This window comes from Python bivittatus, unplaced genomic scaffold (genome assembly GCF_059951505.1).
Source record: "Python bivittatus isolate LINGU-HERP-01145 unplaced genomic scaffold, Pbiv_v1 ctg000690_np1212, whole genome shotgun sequence".
NCBI lineage: Eukaryota > Metazoa > Chordata > Lepidosauria > Squamata > Pythonidae > Python > Python bivittatus.
In genome coordinates, this window is record NW_028277096.1 from 21462075 (window position 1) to 21478517 (window position 16443).

At 46.4% G+C, this 16443-nt stretch overlaps 1 protein-coding gene across 2 annotated transcripts in view; it reads right to left on the bottom strand.

Moving 5' to 3' along the window:
- The window catches only part of YPEL2 (yippee like 2), a 53785-nt gene extending 43172 nt beyond the window's left edge, over window positions 1-10613 (bottom strand). For both annotated transcript variants that reach the window (XR_015798232.1, XM_007435198.3), the window contains exon 1: window positions 10487-10613. The gene's annotated coding sequence lies outside the window, so the exon portion shown is untranslated. The remainder of the gene's footprint in view (window positions 1-10486) is intronic.
- Between the last annotated feature and the right edge of the window lie 5830 nt (window positions 10614-16443).

Consider the following 16443-nt stretch of genomic DNA (forward strand, 5'->3'; position numbering starts at 1 on the left):
GGCCAGGAAAATGGGGGCCATAGTCCAGGACCTCAGGAAGCGGTCAAAATGAAGAGCCATCTACATTTCCATTTCTGGTTAATATCTTGAATAGGTCCAACAGCTTTTGTGTCATCAACATCAAGCAAGAAAATATACAAGTTGCAAAAGCCAGACGTTTCTACCCTAAAACTGCAGTTCAAAGCCAGCCTGGAGATTGGGACATTGCTGGTTAATGAGACAGATGTCAGCTACACCTAGCATTCCAGGGCTAAATTATGATTGTCTCCTCTTCGCCAAAGCTCTAAAAAACACAAAAGCTGTTTGTCCCCAATTTGTCTCTTGTCCTGGACAAAACCCACCAGCCTCTAATTTGGCAGAGAACAGAAACCAAGAAACGTTACAGCGTTTATAGCAGCAAAGCCAGCAAGGAATTACAGAATGGGGCATAGATAAAAAGTTAATTAAGCTAAAACGTGTAGCAGTTGGAGAGAGGTGAACCCTCCAAAAATGCAAAACCATTTTAGCAGAGAAACTGCAAATCCTTTCAAAAAGGGATTTTTTTTTTTCTTGTATAGGAAGGACGGGTTTTTTTTGAGGGGGTGCCTGCTTTGACCTAGAGTTACAGCTTCTTAAAAACACAATAACTTGCCAGCTGCTTCGTCTGAGTCTTCGATCTGTCACAGGAGCTTTTCTATCCCAAGTCTGTTAACTCATTTTTTTACAGCATTCTTCCTAACCTGCTGCTTGCCTATCTGTAAGAATGGAGTTTTGCAATTTCTAAAATTCCCAGCCAACCAGGCCAAAGGGAACCCTGATTTAGATCACGGACCTGTGACTTCCTGCTTTTGTAAAATAAAAATGAACTGCTGGATTCAACTCCCTGATTTTACTGCTGCTCTCATACACAGTCCTTATCACGTGTTCGTTTTATGGTTTCTGCTTCATTGCATCATTTTTCTAAACTGTTCTATGTATCCTGCTGGAAGGAATCAGATAATGAAGATGATTTCTGATTATGCACCATCAAGTCAGTGTTGACTCTTAGCAGCCACATAAAATAATAATATTACAGCAACAATAGGGTTTTTTTTAATCGACTGAGTGAGCATTCAGTATTTTCCTCCCTTATTGAAAGCCTAGCTACAGATTGGCCCCTTGATCTGTTTGAGAGAACAAGTGGAGGAAAGATTTTATTTTGGTTCTGGGTTTAAAATATCCACCCCCACCCCCAGGGTAGAGAATTTCATACAAGGGAGGCGTGTAATGCAGCAGCTGAAATACATACGGGCACGCCAAAGTCCCAGGCTAGGAAAACTGGCCGAATGAAATGGGAGTTACCTAAACCAATGTTTCTCAACTTTGACAACTTTAAGATGGCTGGACTTCAACTTCCAGAATTCCCCAGCCAGCATGCTGCATAATCATGCTGGCTGGGGAATTCTGGGAGTTGAAGTCCATTCATCTTAAAGTGGCCAAGTTTGGACAACACTGACCTAAACCAACTATCGGACTCGGCTGGAAGCCCATTCTCAGAATCTTAGCCAAGTGGCACACGGTCTACCCCCAGTGCAGATCATCCAGATATAAACATCAGGTTGCAGGGACAGGAAAGCATTTTTCTGTATTTGTAACTCCAGAAAGTTTTTGCATAAAGAGTCGACAAGACCAGATCTGTTGTGAGTCAGACCTAAGTGATCTGTTACTGAGGTTGGAGGGCAGAATCAGGTCAGCAGAGATCAAGCTCCCCCTGCCCCTTCCCTCCAGCCCATGGGTTGCAGTAGAGTTCACATCTTGGCACATCAGGTGGGGAACGTTGTGCACAATGCACCAGCAGACTGACTTGGCACAAAACAGTTTCTCTGTTTCTGCAAGCAGGGGTAGGGACGACTCCAGATGAAATGGGTTTGGGATACTGTTAGCAAGGCAGGGAGAGAACATTTGTCAGCCTTCCCAAGTAGACCAGACAGGAAACACGACCAGATAAGTTAATTTTAATTTATTGTGAAGCTACGTTGACAGAATCTTGCAAGTCCAAAAGTACAATTCATCTGTCACCTTTACAGCCCGAGAAGTTAGGGAGGGTGCCTCCTGATCCTCTCTTCTCCACCCACTCTGCAGCTGAGGGCTATGCTCCCTCTTATCTGACCGTTCCCCGGGCAGTGTCTCTTCGCCCCGTCTCCCAAGGTCATTCCCACATACCATTACAACATGAGAACCTCATTAGTCTTTGTAGTTTCTTAAACCTCAGCAGCTGAGTCCAGTTCAAGCCTACAATCTCAGCCTGGCATTTCTGCCTTGCATTCCTCCCTTCCCACACACTGAACGTCAGCAGGGGTGGCTGGTCAGAACACCAGGTTTTGATTTTTGTGCCAGGGTGAATCACGACTCCCTCATTCTCAGCCTGACAACCGACAGAGACACTCTGGGCCTGTGGAACTCCTTTCCCCTGGAAATGTCGCAATGAGGGTGAGAGGAAAGAGTGTGGGACAAGCTTTTGGGCTACGTAGACTAGCCCCGAAAACCAAGTCAGCAAACAACATTCATAAAAACTGAGTTCTTAGATAAAAATGTTTATTTGCCCCTTCTTTATCTCACCCTTCCCAGGTTGCTGGCTATCCCCAGTCGTGCAAAGGATGGCTCACGGCGAGTTTCCCGGCACAAAATGCTTCAAATAGAAAGGTTCCACATCCCTCCAATCACTATTTCGCATAATCAATCAGTGATTAAGGCTTTATACCATAACCTACTCTTCAAACACCCCCCCAAAAAGCCCACTGCAGAAAGGAAGACTCGAAACTTGCAATAGGGGTCACATTTGAAGCATATTCCTACACTTCTTTCTCCTCTCTCCCCTGTAATCTCAGGATTTCCCCAAAGAACAAACGTGGCTGGACAATAACTACGACCACGTTCAGAGCGTGGCGAGGCAGCAGGGTGACTACAGAACCTCAAGAGCATGACTGTGGTATGTAGACGTTCACTGAGAGAAGGAAGGTAAAGGCAATGTCTCAAGAATTCTCTCCTCAGTTCCCAACGGCCCTCTTTCACAAGGCTGTGTGGTTTCACTGGAAAAAATACAGAATTATTTAATCCAGAAGGGTATCGGTCTCATTGGGTATTCTTAGTTTTTTGAGATCAGCCCAAGGAAGATACGTTCATCCTACTCGGCTGTAAAGATTATGTGCCATTTTATTGCACTACTGAATTTAATTGAGATGGTGGTTACAAGAGCAGAATGAGAAGAAGGGAGAGAGGATTCAGAAGCTAGTCGGAGCTCTTTGGAAGAAGAGAGGAACGTGTGAATAAGACCGGAAAAGAAAAACACCCCAATAACTTTTTTTAGAAAGAGAAGTGCCGATACCTCGGTTGGTTGTGCCGTTCCAAATATGGCAGATCATTTCTATGTTGCATGATAACCATGTCAATAGTTTGCATTTTCTCAGTGACTCTAATTCTCCTCTGGCAACTGTCCGAGCTAGGCGTGCCAGCAGGGCCTGGTCAAAAAAGTCAAGATGGCAGTTGCAATGGTACAACTGAAGCTCCACACATTAAAAACAGCTCTGATCACACCATCATAGCCACCATTTTGACCATACCCTGAAGTACCCACACTCAGAGCAAAGATCTGAGGTCCAAAAGCAGAATTCTGGCTTTGGGTTCAAAAAAACCCAAACAGACAAGAGTTATATTTCACACTGAGGCCAGATTTGTTGAACCCTAGTTGATTGGATAAGTCACAATTGTCCAGGTTTCACACAAGACAACTAGCCAAAAACAGAACGAACCATAAGGCAGGCTGGCTTATTTTCTCAACCCAGCCATATTTCATGTCCTGCTCAGTCTTTAGGACAGACTAAGCCAAGGACAAACTACCATCCTGTCTCCCACCAACATTATTTCTTGCTAACCACGGAGCAGAGTTTCACATTCATTCCTAGGCACCCAATTCCCAAGAAGTCAAAGAGATTCTGTACACCAGTGTTTGTCAACCTCGGCAACTTTAAGACGTGTGGACTTCAACTTCCAGAATTCCCCAGCCAACATGGCTGGCTGGGGAATTCTGGGAGTTGAAGTCCACACGTCTTAAAGTTGCCGAGGTTGACAAACACTGGTGTACATGGACAGACAAGTGACTTTCTGCAATTCAGCTGGTGAAAAATGAGAAACCCAGCGAACTCTGAGCCCAACTAGTCTGACTCCAGCACAGCCTCAGGGTTGCTAAGGGAAAAAAAGAAACCTTCACCTGCTCCAAACCAGGATGACTCAAATGCAAGGGCTGATAGAGATCTGGGACGGCAACGTTTGGCACGTCTTGCCCTCGGTGATGACCCTGGTGAAGAATGTAAGAATGGCTCGGCTGGATCAAACCTTCCCTTTAATTGCCTAAACTACCAGTTTCCAGCAGAGGACAGCTTCGGTCTCACTCCAAAGCCAATCACCTGAAAAGACATGGGGTAATTTGGAAGCCTTTTTTGGACTTTTGGTGTGAAATAGAAAGAAAATGAAATTACGATGGATGGATTTGACGGTTAGAGATAATACTGGACAATACAAAAATGGAAGTTATGTTATAAACTTAATGACTTAAAATGGAAGTTATGTTATAAACTTAGTAAGAGTTTAGGGTAAATTGATACTTATATCTGTTGCAAGGAAATTTCAGAAGTCTTTTCTTTTGTACTTTTTTCTTCTTTTTGCACTTTTGACTTTTTCATTTTTTTTCCTTTTTCATTCTTTAATGTTAGTTTTTGTTCGTTTTTATTGCTCTTAACTCAAAATCGAATCAAATTATTTGAAAAAAAAAAGGCAAACACCTGGACTTGAAGGCAACATCTGTTTTAAGCAGAGATAGTTTAGAGGCTGGCTGCACCGTCAAACTATCCTGGTTAAAGATCAGTGGGTTCACCTCTGAAACCGGTTTGTTGTACAGCACAGCCAACATGTAATCCGGTAATCTTTTCTGAATGCAACTTTGGCTACAAGGCTAAGAACACAGATTCTTGGATCTTGGCGAATGGCTCTTATGCAACACAATGGATTAACCTAAGAACACCTTGCTGCTTGAATGAAGCCGGGTTGGATTTTTCAAACAGACCTCCCTTTCTGGATTGCCATATGCATCTGGAAGCGCTCACACCTGGCTTGCAAAAAGGGGTCATGAGGGAATGAGAAGAGCAGCTAAAAGAATTACTCAGAGAATCTTAGTTTCAAACCCCATTTCCCCTTCATATATTCGGTGGAGGTAGGATAGGAACAGTATTGATGGTTTTGAACTTTGGGGTTGGAGAAGACTCCTGAGAAGACCATGGACAGCCAAGAAATCAATCAAATGGATCATCGAACAAATCAACCCAGAGTTCTCCCTTGAGGCACCAATGACCAGGCTCCAATTATCCTACTTTGGACGCATCATGTGAAGACCCAGCTCTCTGGAGAAGGCTCTGATGCTGGGAAAGGTGGAAGGAAAAAGAAGAAGAAGATGACCAGCAGCAAGGGGATGGACTCAGTTACATTGTCGGAAGACCTGAAAGACCAGGTTGGGAAAGATTGTCCTGGAGAAGATCTATCTAGGTCACCAGCAGTCAACAATGACTTGATGGCACACAGTCAATCAAAAACTATAACCTACATTTCCATCATTCTGCAAAATGGCCATTAGATTATAGCAGTCTACTTCACAGCAATTCGCAGGAGACCTACTTGACCGTTTCGACGGTAACATGGACTTCAGGACACAAGTGGATTTCTTCTTCATGAAAAACATTCTCACCAAGGAAAAGAATTTAGTGCACAAGGCCTCAGCCTGTTCTTATGATAGCTTTCTGCTTGCGTGGAAGGGGTTCACAACAGCTGTGGTGTTTCATGGATCTCAGGGTCTACCTTCCCACTTGCCCATCTCTGTTCTAAGTTTGATACTGACCGCACTGAATGTAATACTGTATGTTAAAATGCTATAAATTTATTAAATGTATCACAACATTTCTCAAATCCTAGCTCTAAATTTGTAGTTGGATCACTGCCCCTCAAAAAATGTATTATTTTGTCCTTTGAGATGCAACAACATACATACCCAATCTTACTCCATTTCAAAAACTCACAATCAGCCAGTGGAGTCAGTTAGGAAAGATCCGATGGCCTTCCTTATCACCCACAATCATGGTTTGTTGAACAGATCATGACAAGGTAGATTCACACAAGCCATAAATGATGGTTTATAAACCAGAATAAGAATGTGCCTAGATCACATTGAGGCAAACAAATCACAGTTATATGCAATGATACAAGATGGGCAAAATGGGAATTTGAATGCCAAACCCCCCAATCGAGTTAATTGATTACACACCACATAGAATATTTCTGTCCTTCAGTGTTTGCTACTAATGCTTGTACCCTACTCAAACTTCACTTTGTGGTTTCTCTAAAGAATGATCAAGTCACCATTATTTGAAGATCTGGACCAGAGAGACAGAAGACCCAAGGGATATTTTTCCAAGGATGCCCACCAGGTATAGTTAAAAAAAGTCAAGATGGTGGTTGTGATGGTGTGATTGAAGTTCTACCCTTTTTAAGTGTCCAATGCATTTTATGTGCAACACACACAAAAAACAGGCAGATCTTCAATCACACCATCAGGACCACCATCTTGCCCTTTTAACTGTACTCTGTAACGCCTCCCGTTTCATCTTGGATTTTTTCTTGTGCAGGTATCTCAGACCCAGGATCTTAAGGGACAGGCAGACAGAAAGAGAGACCAACTAAGACTAATTCCATAAATTCAGATGTTACTTTCAGGTTTCCACCTTCCCCCCCCCCTTTTTTTCCCTCTGGGAAGTGTGGCGGTGTTCACGCAACCCACCAAACCCATAAACCATAGGTTACAAACCACAGTGGCAAAGGAAAAAACAAACCTCATTATATCCCCCGACATGAGCAACCAACCCTGACACCCAAATGATGAGACGAGCATCACATAGTTGTGTGAATGATGCAACTATCGACTTGAGTCACGGTGTCTAAAATGAGATTGTCAGCCGCTATCCACCTTCATTGCTTTTGGGTTGGATGGTTGATGATTTTATCTGTGGCTTAATTTGAAGGGGGCCTGCTGTTGATTACTGTTATATAACTGTAACAGTCCTGGGGGCATTTTGCTGTTCTGACCATAAGCTGCCAACTGCAGCAGACAAAAATTGAATCAGTCAAAATCAATCTCTCAAATCAATTACATCCATGACGCATGTTCTGTCATTCACCCCCTCCTGGCTCCCCCTGCCCCCAAAAGTCAGCTGCAATTATGTCCTAGTGTTTTAACCGTGTTTCTCAACCTGGGCAGCTTTAAGATGGGTGAACTTCAACTCCCAGAATTCCCCAGCCAGCATACTGGCTAGGGAATTCTGGGAGCTGAAGTCCACCCATCTTAAAGCATGCAAAGGTTCAGAAACGCTGTCCTAGATTCTTGGAAAGATTGGGAAACACTGTTCTAATACACCTCTCCTGGGATTTGCAAACCATGATTGATGCTTTGCAGAAATACAGGCCAGCATAGGAGAGTTGATGGTATGTTATGGCACCACGGTGGGAAGTATGATGTTCCTTTGCAAGGGTGAGAAGATGGTTTCCTTGCTGTTTGAGTGGTTTTGTTGTCAGCCACTTGGATGATTGCATGTAAGACAATAATCCAACCCTGTAAATTCTACACATAAATAAGAATATTAGGGGCCAGGGAGAGGGGAAGAGTTTGACACCATCTCGAACATGTCCCTGGCCACGGTTCACAGAAGAAGAAAGTAATGCAAAAAAACAATAGAGACTACAGAACAGATTTCTTTACATCTATCTGCATTTTGGAAAGGCAGATTTCTACTATTCCTCCCCACTTTTGCCCTACGTTGACAGAGTGCATAAAGGGAACGTTGGAACCAGTGCGATGCACCAGCTCTCTCTGAGAAAGTGCGTTGCTGCCTGGAACCGTCTGGTAAACGCATCTTCTCAATTCAACAGCCTCCAAGTTTAAGGGCTGCCTACGCAGTCGTCAAACTGCATTTAAAAAAACCAAACAAATTCGAAACCATCCGAGGGTAGGCCCAATTCTGCACATGAACACATCCTCCTCCTCCGGGCTCCCTTTGCAGCACCAGACCAGAAAATAAAGCTTATCAACAAATAGAAGAGGCCTCACTGCCAGCAACCCAACCAGCAGCACTGATAAATAAATAGAAACAGTCACATGCTTTGCTGAAGAACGAGGGGGGGAAGAAAGAGAAAATACAGTTAGGAATGCTCTCTCGGTAATGGAGCCACAGCTGCCTGCCAGGGAAATACAGATTTATTTATTGATCGTATTTATATAGCCGCCCATCTCACACAAGGTGACTCTGGGAGGCGTACAACAATTAAACTGCTTGGCCCTAGATGCAAGGGCCAAGGCAGATGCCAGGAACCATGCTGCACAGCAGGTTCCAAACTTCAAGATTGCTAAGAGGTTGTCCTAAGCCAGTGTTGTCCAAACTTGGCCACTTTAAGATGAGTGGACTTCAACACTGTCCTAAGCAGTACAGGTGTCCTCTGCTTCTTACCAAAGACTTAACACAGAGGAGAACCTTGTCCAGAACTAGGATCTCCTCCACCTAATTGCAAGCAGGCCCTGGATAAATTCTCCAATTGCTTCAATCCTGGCCTCGCAAAAAAAAAAAAACACCACCTATTTAAAAAGTTAGCACTTCTTACAAGCCACACAAACTCGTTAAATGTTTGCAGTACATCAGTTGCAGGAAAAAAAAAAAGCCACCGGTTGTCTCCCTGCAACACAATCTTACCTGCCTTGCTTGATCACCTCCTGGTGATCTTTCACATCCTACAGGTGACCAGTTTGGGGGGGGGAACGACACAATTTTCAACACTTGTTTTCTCCCACTTAGCACATATTTTCATTCAGAAAGTTCTAAAAAGTTCAGGGGACATTTCTCTGGAATAGGGGCGGTCAATAAGAGCCTCTGAGCATAGTAAGAGTGTTTTATTACTAGATTAGGAGGGATAGCCATTCCCTGCACCGATCCACACTCAGCACATTTTTTTCAGAAAGAATCATCCAACACAATCAGAGATCTGGTAGCAACTTTTCCAACTAACAAACTTTGTTCTGTTTATTTACTTCATGAGCTGCAGCTTCTGCCTCTGAATGAAATTCGTTAGCTGGAAAAGGTGTTTTTTTGCCATCACAGACCAACCCAGCCCTCCTAACAAAGCACACACAAGAACTGCATTAGGAGACAGTGTTAAGTTACTTTGACTCAAACACAGTCTTTGCTCAGGCCTGAATTGAGAAAAAAAATAGGTTCGCCCTCCCCACCTGCAAAAAACAGCATATTGAGAAGTCATTTGATTTACCTTCAGCAAAGGGGGGGGGGGAGAGAGAGAGAATGAAGTAAGCTTTTAAAAACCAAATGCAAGCTCCAGAAAGATCAAGACCTAAGAACAACTTTGTAGCATAGCCATGCACTAAGATTAATCGAACAAAGAGTTAAAAGGATGCACTTTTATTCTCAAGCCCTCCCAGGCATTATGGAAGGAAGAGACCTGGGCTAGTACTTTGGACACGAGCTGAGAGAAACCACAGCTCTGCCCACTGGATCCAAACGAGCTCTCAGCAGTGATTGGCACAACCAGCTTTGCCCGGTGAATCTGGCAGCCAGGGAGGAAACGATCCTTTGATCAGACCTGTAACCAGCCAGCCAAGCAGCCACCCCCGAGCCCTCTGAAAAGCAGCCGGAAGAAACTAAACCAGAACCCAAGCAAGGGGGGGGGGGGCATTAAAAAGGAGCCTCCAAAGCCAAGAGCAGTCAAGGCACCTCCGAACTTCTCAAGAGCGGAGGCTAGAGGAGAGCGACGGGGAAATGGGAAGCTCGGAGAGGCTTCCTTCCGAGGAGACCCGAGCGCAGAGGGGATCGTGGCGTAAACACACCCCTGGGCCCAGCGGGGCGACTCCGGAGTAAGCCGACTGCTGAAGGCGGCAGCAAAGCAGGCGGCGGCGGCGGCCGAGCCGAAAGACGCCGCGCTCCCTCGGCCCGCGGGCGGCGGGCGGACGGCGGAGGAAAGCGAGCCAGGACGCCGCCGCGCCGGCCAGCCCCACCGAGGGAACAGCGCGCTTGGACAGGGCCGTCACGTCGCCCGCTTGCCTGCCTGCCTGCCGCTTTCTCCAGCGCGGCGCTCCGCCGGGCACCGATCCAGCCCCGATGGCTTCAGGGGAGCCCACGGGGCCAGGCGCCGAAGCGGTCTCCTCGCCCACGCCGCCAGCCAGCCAGCCAGCCAGCAGGGGCAACCCCGCGCCCAAACAAGCCGCAGCGTGCGCTTCCGAGCGCCTGGCACGCAGCACGCTTCCGCGCGCTCTTCCCCCGGACGGGGAGCGGGTGCCGTCCACGCGCAACAACGTTGCAACAATAACACAACTCCGATTCTTTCCTCCTCCTCGTCCTCCGCCTCATCGCCATCCTAGCGCCAGACTCACCTGCCCAGCGCGGGACCCTCTCCAGCCGCGCGCAACGCAAGCAGAGGGCAGACGGCGCGGGGTCCCCGGGAGAGTCCCAGCCTCCTCCAGCTCCGCGACTGCCTCCTGCTCCCCAAATGCACCCCCTTTTTTCCTCAACGGGACTCCCTTCCCCTTTATAGCAGGCGGGGAGGGCCCCCTCCCCCTCCGCCTGTGATGGGCACGCGAGCGGGCCAATGGACGCGCCCGGGCACCTAGCAACACCCAGCGGGTTGGCGGGCGCCGGCCGCTGCCTCTTTTTCCGAGGGGCCAATGAGAGGATGTGGGGGGGCGGGATCCGGGGCCTCCCCCGGCGGGCAGCTGGGAGCGCAGACAACAGCTGGGCGGCGAGGCAGCCAATGGGAGGCGCGGAGCCCTCGCCAGCATGGGAGCCGGGCGGGAGGATAACAAACGGAGGGCAGGGCGCCTTAAAGCCGCCGCAGCCCCGGAGCTGCGTTAGGCGCGGCCCCCTCCGAAGGGCTGCGGTCGCCGAGGAGGACGGCGCGCACCAGGCGCCTGCTCGGGGCCGCCTGCGCCACGCGCCTCGGAGGATCTCCACCCCCCCCGCCAGAACCCCCCACACAGCGAGCTCTGGCGCTGCATTCTCACGAGCGTGCCGTGCGCACGACACCAGGCTCGGGGTGGGGGCCCAGTGCGTCGTGAGAAGGGACCTTTCCTTTTCTGGGGCCAAACGACAGAGCGCGCGCAAGCCCGGCTTTTGGTTTCGGGGGCACCTCTGACCTTTGGAGAACCTGTTGCGGGGCCTTTCACAAAATGGTGGGGGAAATGGCTGCCGTGGGGGATAGAGTGATTAGTTCCAAAGCCCCGATGGAAGAAAGGGACCCCCTCTTGTATTATTTATTTATTTAAATGTATTATTATTTTGTAGCAGTAAGGTCTTCCTCTTTCTTACTTGAGACAGTGTTTCTCAATCTGAGCAACTTTCAAATGTATGGACTTCAACTCCCAGAATTCTCCAGCCAGCATGGCTGGCTAGGGAATCCTGGGAGTGGAGGCCCGCCTGTGGTAAAGCATGCTGACTGGGGAATCCTGGGCGTGGAAGTCCACCCATCTTCAAGCTGCCAAGGTTGAGGAACCCTGCCTCAGGGAACCCTTCCAGTTCTGGGCTGCAAGTCAGTGGGAGGAAAGAGTTAAGGAGTTCTGTCTCTCTCTGCTGCCATATCCATAGGGTCTCGTCTAGTTGTCCTTGTGGGGTGGTTCATGGGGCATCGTTTCAGCCAATGGCTCCTTAGGATTCTTGGAAACTCCTGCTTGCGCCATCTGTGGTGGTATCTGGCCGCCTTGTCTTCTCTCAGCCTCTTCTTCCAATGCCTTTGATTTTCTTAAGCGGGCAGGGTCTTCTCCGCTCTTGCCTGTCCATTTTGTGTCTAAAATATTTAAGCTTCAGCTTAATTATAAGTGCTTCCAGTGAGCTCTCTCATTTTGGTTCATTTAGGGTTGAACGATTTGTTCTTCAAGCGGTGCAGAATATACTCAATTATTCTCTCCCGACACCATAATTCACAGACCTCCATTTTTCTTCATTCAGCTTTCTTGATAATTGGCTGTATGTTACAATTGGGAAAACCATGTTTTTTCACACTACATATCTTTTTTGTCAGTGTGATGTGTCTGCACTTTAATATTTTGTCTATAACTGTTACAGTCTTTCTCCCAAGAAGTAAACATCCCTTTTTTCATGTTTTGTTTAATGAATGTTTGTATTCAGCATTCTAAAGGCACTCAGTTGACCAAACCTAATCCGTTACATCTATTCCTTGCCTTCACAGTGTAATCATATGAAATATTGCTGTGGTTGTATCTTGCTGGTCTGATGATTTTATTTGCTTTCTTTAGTTTATGTTGTAACTGTGCAAGAAGAAGTTCATGATCTGAATCATGGCACCAGGTCTTGTTTTTTGCTGACTGAATAGATCTTCTCCATCTTTGCTTGTCGAGTACAAGGACCATCAAGTCAACGTCAACTCTAAGCAACCATCTAGTTTTTCTCCAAGGCTATCTGTTCCCACCTGCTCCTTCAGTTTTTCCAATGGTGCACCCATCATGGCTGTAACTGAGTCCATCCACCTTGCTGCTGGTCATCCCCTTCTTCTCTTTCTTTCCACCTTTCCCAGAATTATGGACTTCCCAAGAGAGCTGGGTCTTCCCATAACATGTTCAAAATATGATAATTTGAGCCTGGTCATTTGAGCCTTATGTGACAAGTCGGTGTTGGCTCTTTCTGTCCATATAGATAGATCTTCTCCAGGATGATCTGTCTCCAACTGGTCCTTCAGCTCTTCCAACAGTGTCCCCATCCCCACTGCACTGTGCTGCTGGTTGTCCTCTTCTTCTCCTTCCTTCCACCTTTCCCAGCATCATAGGCTTCTCAAAGGAGCTGTGTCTTAGCATTGATTGATTGATTGATTGATTGATTGATTGATTGATTATGTGCCATCAAGTCAGTGTTGACTCTTAGCGGCCAGATAGATTTTCTCCATGGTGGTCTGTCCCTAACCTGGTCCTTCAGCTCTTCCAACAGTGCCCCCATCACCACTGCAACTGAGTCCATCCACCTTGCTGCTGGTCGTCCTCTTCTTCTCTTTCCTTCCACTTTTCCAACATTATACTTCTCCAGAGAGCTGATCTTTACATACATACTTCACTGAGTAAAGCATCAATTTGATTTTAGTGTAGTCCATGTGATGTTCAAGTATGGAGTTGTCTTCTAGAGTGTTGGAAGAAGGTATTTGCTATGAACACAGAATGTTCTTGGTAGAACACTGCTAACCTGTCTTTGGCTTGGTTTTATACACTGAAGCCAACTTTTCCCATTATTTGCAAGGCTATTTTACTTCCAACTTTTCACTTTCCAGTTACCTCTAAGTACGACTTTTTTTTTTCTTTTTTGGGTGTTATACAGTATTGGCAAAGTACAGCAACTCATCAGTGAACTATTCAACTTTCTCTACATCTGTGATAGGAGCAGAGACATGGATCCCTGTTTATATTGAAAGGCCTGAACTCTAATAAAAAAAAATGATTCGCATGGCCGTCCATCTCACCATAGCACCTCTGGGCCACTAACAGCATATAAAAACAATAAAAAACTCTGCAACAATAAACAACAATATGCTTGGCCCCAAATTCATAATATGTATACACCAAAATGGCTGCCATAGGCAAGAACCACAACAGCTGTCCAAACCACAGCATCACATGGACTCAAACTAACCTCTTGGGCAGTGTTTTTCAACCTTGGCAGTTTGAAGATGTATGGACTTCAACTCCCAGAATTCCCCAGCCAGCTTGAAGTCCATACATCTTCAAATTGCCAAGGTTGAGAAACACTGCTCTTGGCCCTTAATGCCCAGGAAAAAACCAGGTCTTCAAGGCTTTCTGAAAAGCCAGCAAGGTTGGGGCAAGGGGTGGTGGTGGGGGCAGTGTAGTTATATCTATTTATTTGATTTCTTCAGGCTGCCTACTCCAAAAGGACTCTGTTCCATGGGTGCTGCAACAGAAAAAGTCTGCTGTCTGGTCCTGCCAGGTGACAATCTTGAATCGAGAGGACCCATGCCTCTCCTGTTGGATCTTGTCAGATGGGGAGAAGCAATTGCTGAGAGGTGGTCTCACAGATAATCCAGCCCCATGCCAGGAAGGCCTTTAGAGGTAACAATCAGCACCTTGAATTGCACTCAGAAGCATCTTGGACACCAGTGCAGCTCGTGAAGCACAGGTGCAACATGGGTGCACCCATAACTGCCCATGCTGGACCAATCCAGATCATCTTCAAGGTCAGCCTCACATACAGCACATTTCAAACATTCATTTGGGAGGTGACTAAGGCATGAGTGACCATGTGCAGTACCTCCTGATCCAGGAAGACTGAATTGGCACACAAGACAAAGTTGTGCAAAAGCTCTCCTAACCCCAACAGTCACCTGTTCCTCAAACAGGAGCCACGAGTCCAGGAGGACCCCCCCGCAAATCACACACCAGTTTGGTTTGTGTCAACCTTCCCAGGTAGACGAGACAGGAAGCACCACCAGATGAGCTGATTTTACTTTATTATAAAGCTACATTGACAGAATCTTGCAAGTCTGAAAGTACAGCTGTCCCGCCATTACCTTTACAGCCCAATAACGTAGGGAGGGTCCCCGCTGAGCCATCCAGCTGTGGGCTGTGCTCCCTCTTATCTGACTGTTCCCTAGGCAGCATCTCTTCATCTGGTCTCCCAAGGTCATTCCCACATACCATTACAGTTTGGGGCAGGGCAACCCCAAACTCAGATTATCCTGTCATTCGGGGGTGCTACATCCAAGCAATAATTTTGACACCCTTTTATTCATCATGATGGCTCCCTTTCTTCTATGATTGTCTTGCCTGGAAAGAAAGATCTGATGCTCTTCTGATGTGAAGTGACCCTTTCCAGTCCATTTCAGATGGCTGATTCCCAGGAGGTCAGTGTTTAGTCATGACATTTCTGTTCAAAGTTTTCTTTGGTTCATGGTTTTGACATTCTACATACCAATGGTAATGCTCATCTTTGCAGCACTGAAATTTCCTTTTGCCTCCGGCCACATCAGCAGTGAGATCTCCTTTCAGTTTCAACTCAGCCACAACCAGAACTATATATGCTTGGCCTCGGCTGTTTCCCAGTCATTCACTGGATATCTTCCAATTGGGGGGTGGGCGGGAGGCCGTTTCCTATTAACATTGTCCTGGTTGTGAATATCCATTTGGTCTTCTGGAAGAATACTGGAGTGGGTGGCGATTTCCTTCTCCACTAGATTATGTTTAGTCTTAACCTTCATCTATGACCTGCTCATTATGGTAACCCTTCTAGGAGGGTTGTAGCATCATTGGGTTGCACAAGTTCACAAACAAACCATGAATGGGTAGCCCTCCCACATCTTCACCCTGTTTTTAGGTACATGCCCAAGAAGAACTCCGATTGCAGCCACCTTTATCTTTATTTTGTAAGAAACCTGATGGGGGCCCACCTAAGCTCCAGTGGCATTGTTAGAAAGGAAAATAATGCTGGAGGGTGACATCTTCTTTGGCAGTAGGCCAGCCTCCCCTAAAGTAAAATAACATAAAATAATGACCTAAAGATGTAGAAAGTCATGGCATGTTGATGTCCCCGGATGCTCCATTGATTCCCAGTAGGTTCAGTAGATCATCTGCCAGCTAGATGATCTACTACTTTATGCATCTGAGAAGCTAAACGCCAGGCTGGAAATCTTTTTGCATAAAGGAACGAATGCATTAGTCAAGCCTTCCTCAACGTGGCACTTGCAGGTTACGTTGGACTCTAGCTTCCATAATCCATGGACAATGAGGGTGAGGGATGATGGGATCTGAAATCCAGCACATCTGGAGAAGGTCAGGGGCCACAAGTCCACACCATCTAGGACATTTGTTTCATTGTAATTTACTGAACTAATTGTAGTTCATAGATTCATATAATTAAGGAATTGGAAGGGGACACAAGATTCTCCAAAGTAGTCAAAAATGACCCCAAGGTTGATGGGACTATCCAAGAGATTAATGTTGTAGTTGTTATTTGTAGTACTATTAGTGAAAGTAGTATTTATCTAATTATTTTCATAAAGTAAATGTTTGAGGGTCGATGAATAATCTGAAACTTCATGAAAAGGTTGATGAGCTGAAGCGTTTGGGGATCTCTGATCTAGCCCGACCCAGGAAACCCAGTTGGCTGGGTTGACACCAAAGACTGAGCCATAAACTAGAGTTTACAAATCAAACGAAGCCAAACATATTATGCCTCTTGTGTGTCACATGAACCAGCCCTTGTGTTCTTCTTGAGAAGGATTCCAATCCTTCATCCACTTGCTCAGGCTGCATCCAACACAGACTCAAGAAGAGAGCTGGTTAAGAAGAGGGCATGGCCTAAGAGCAAGGAACGTCATCTGGAA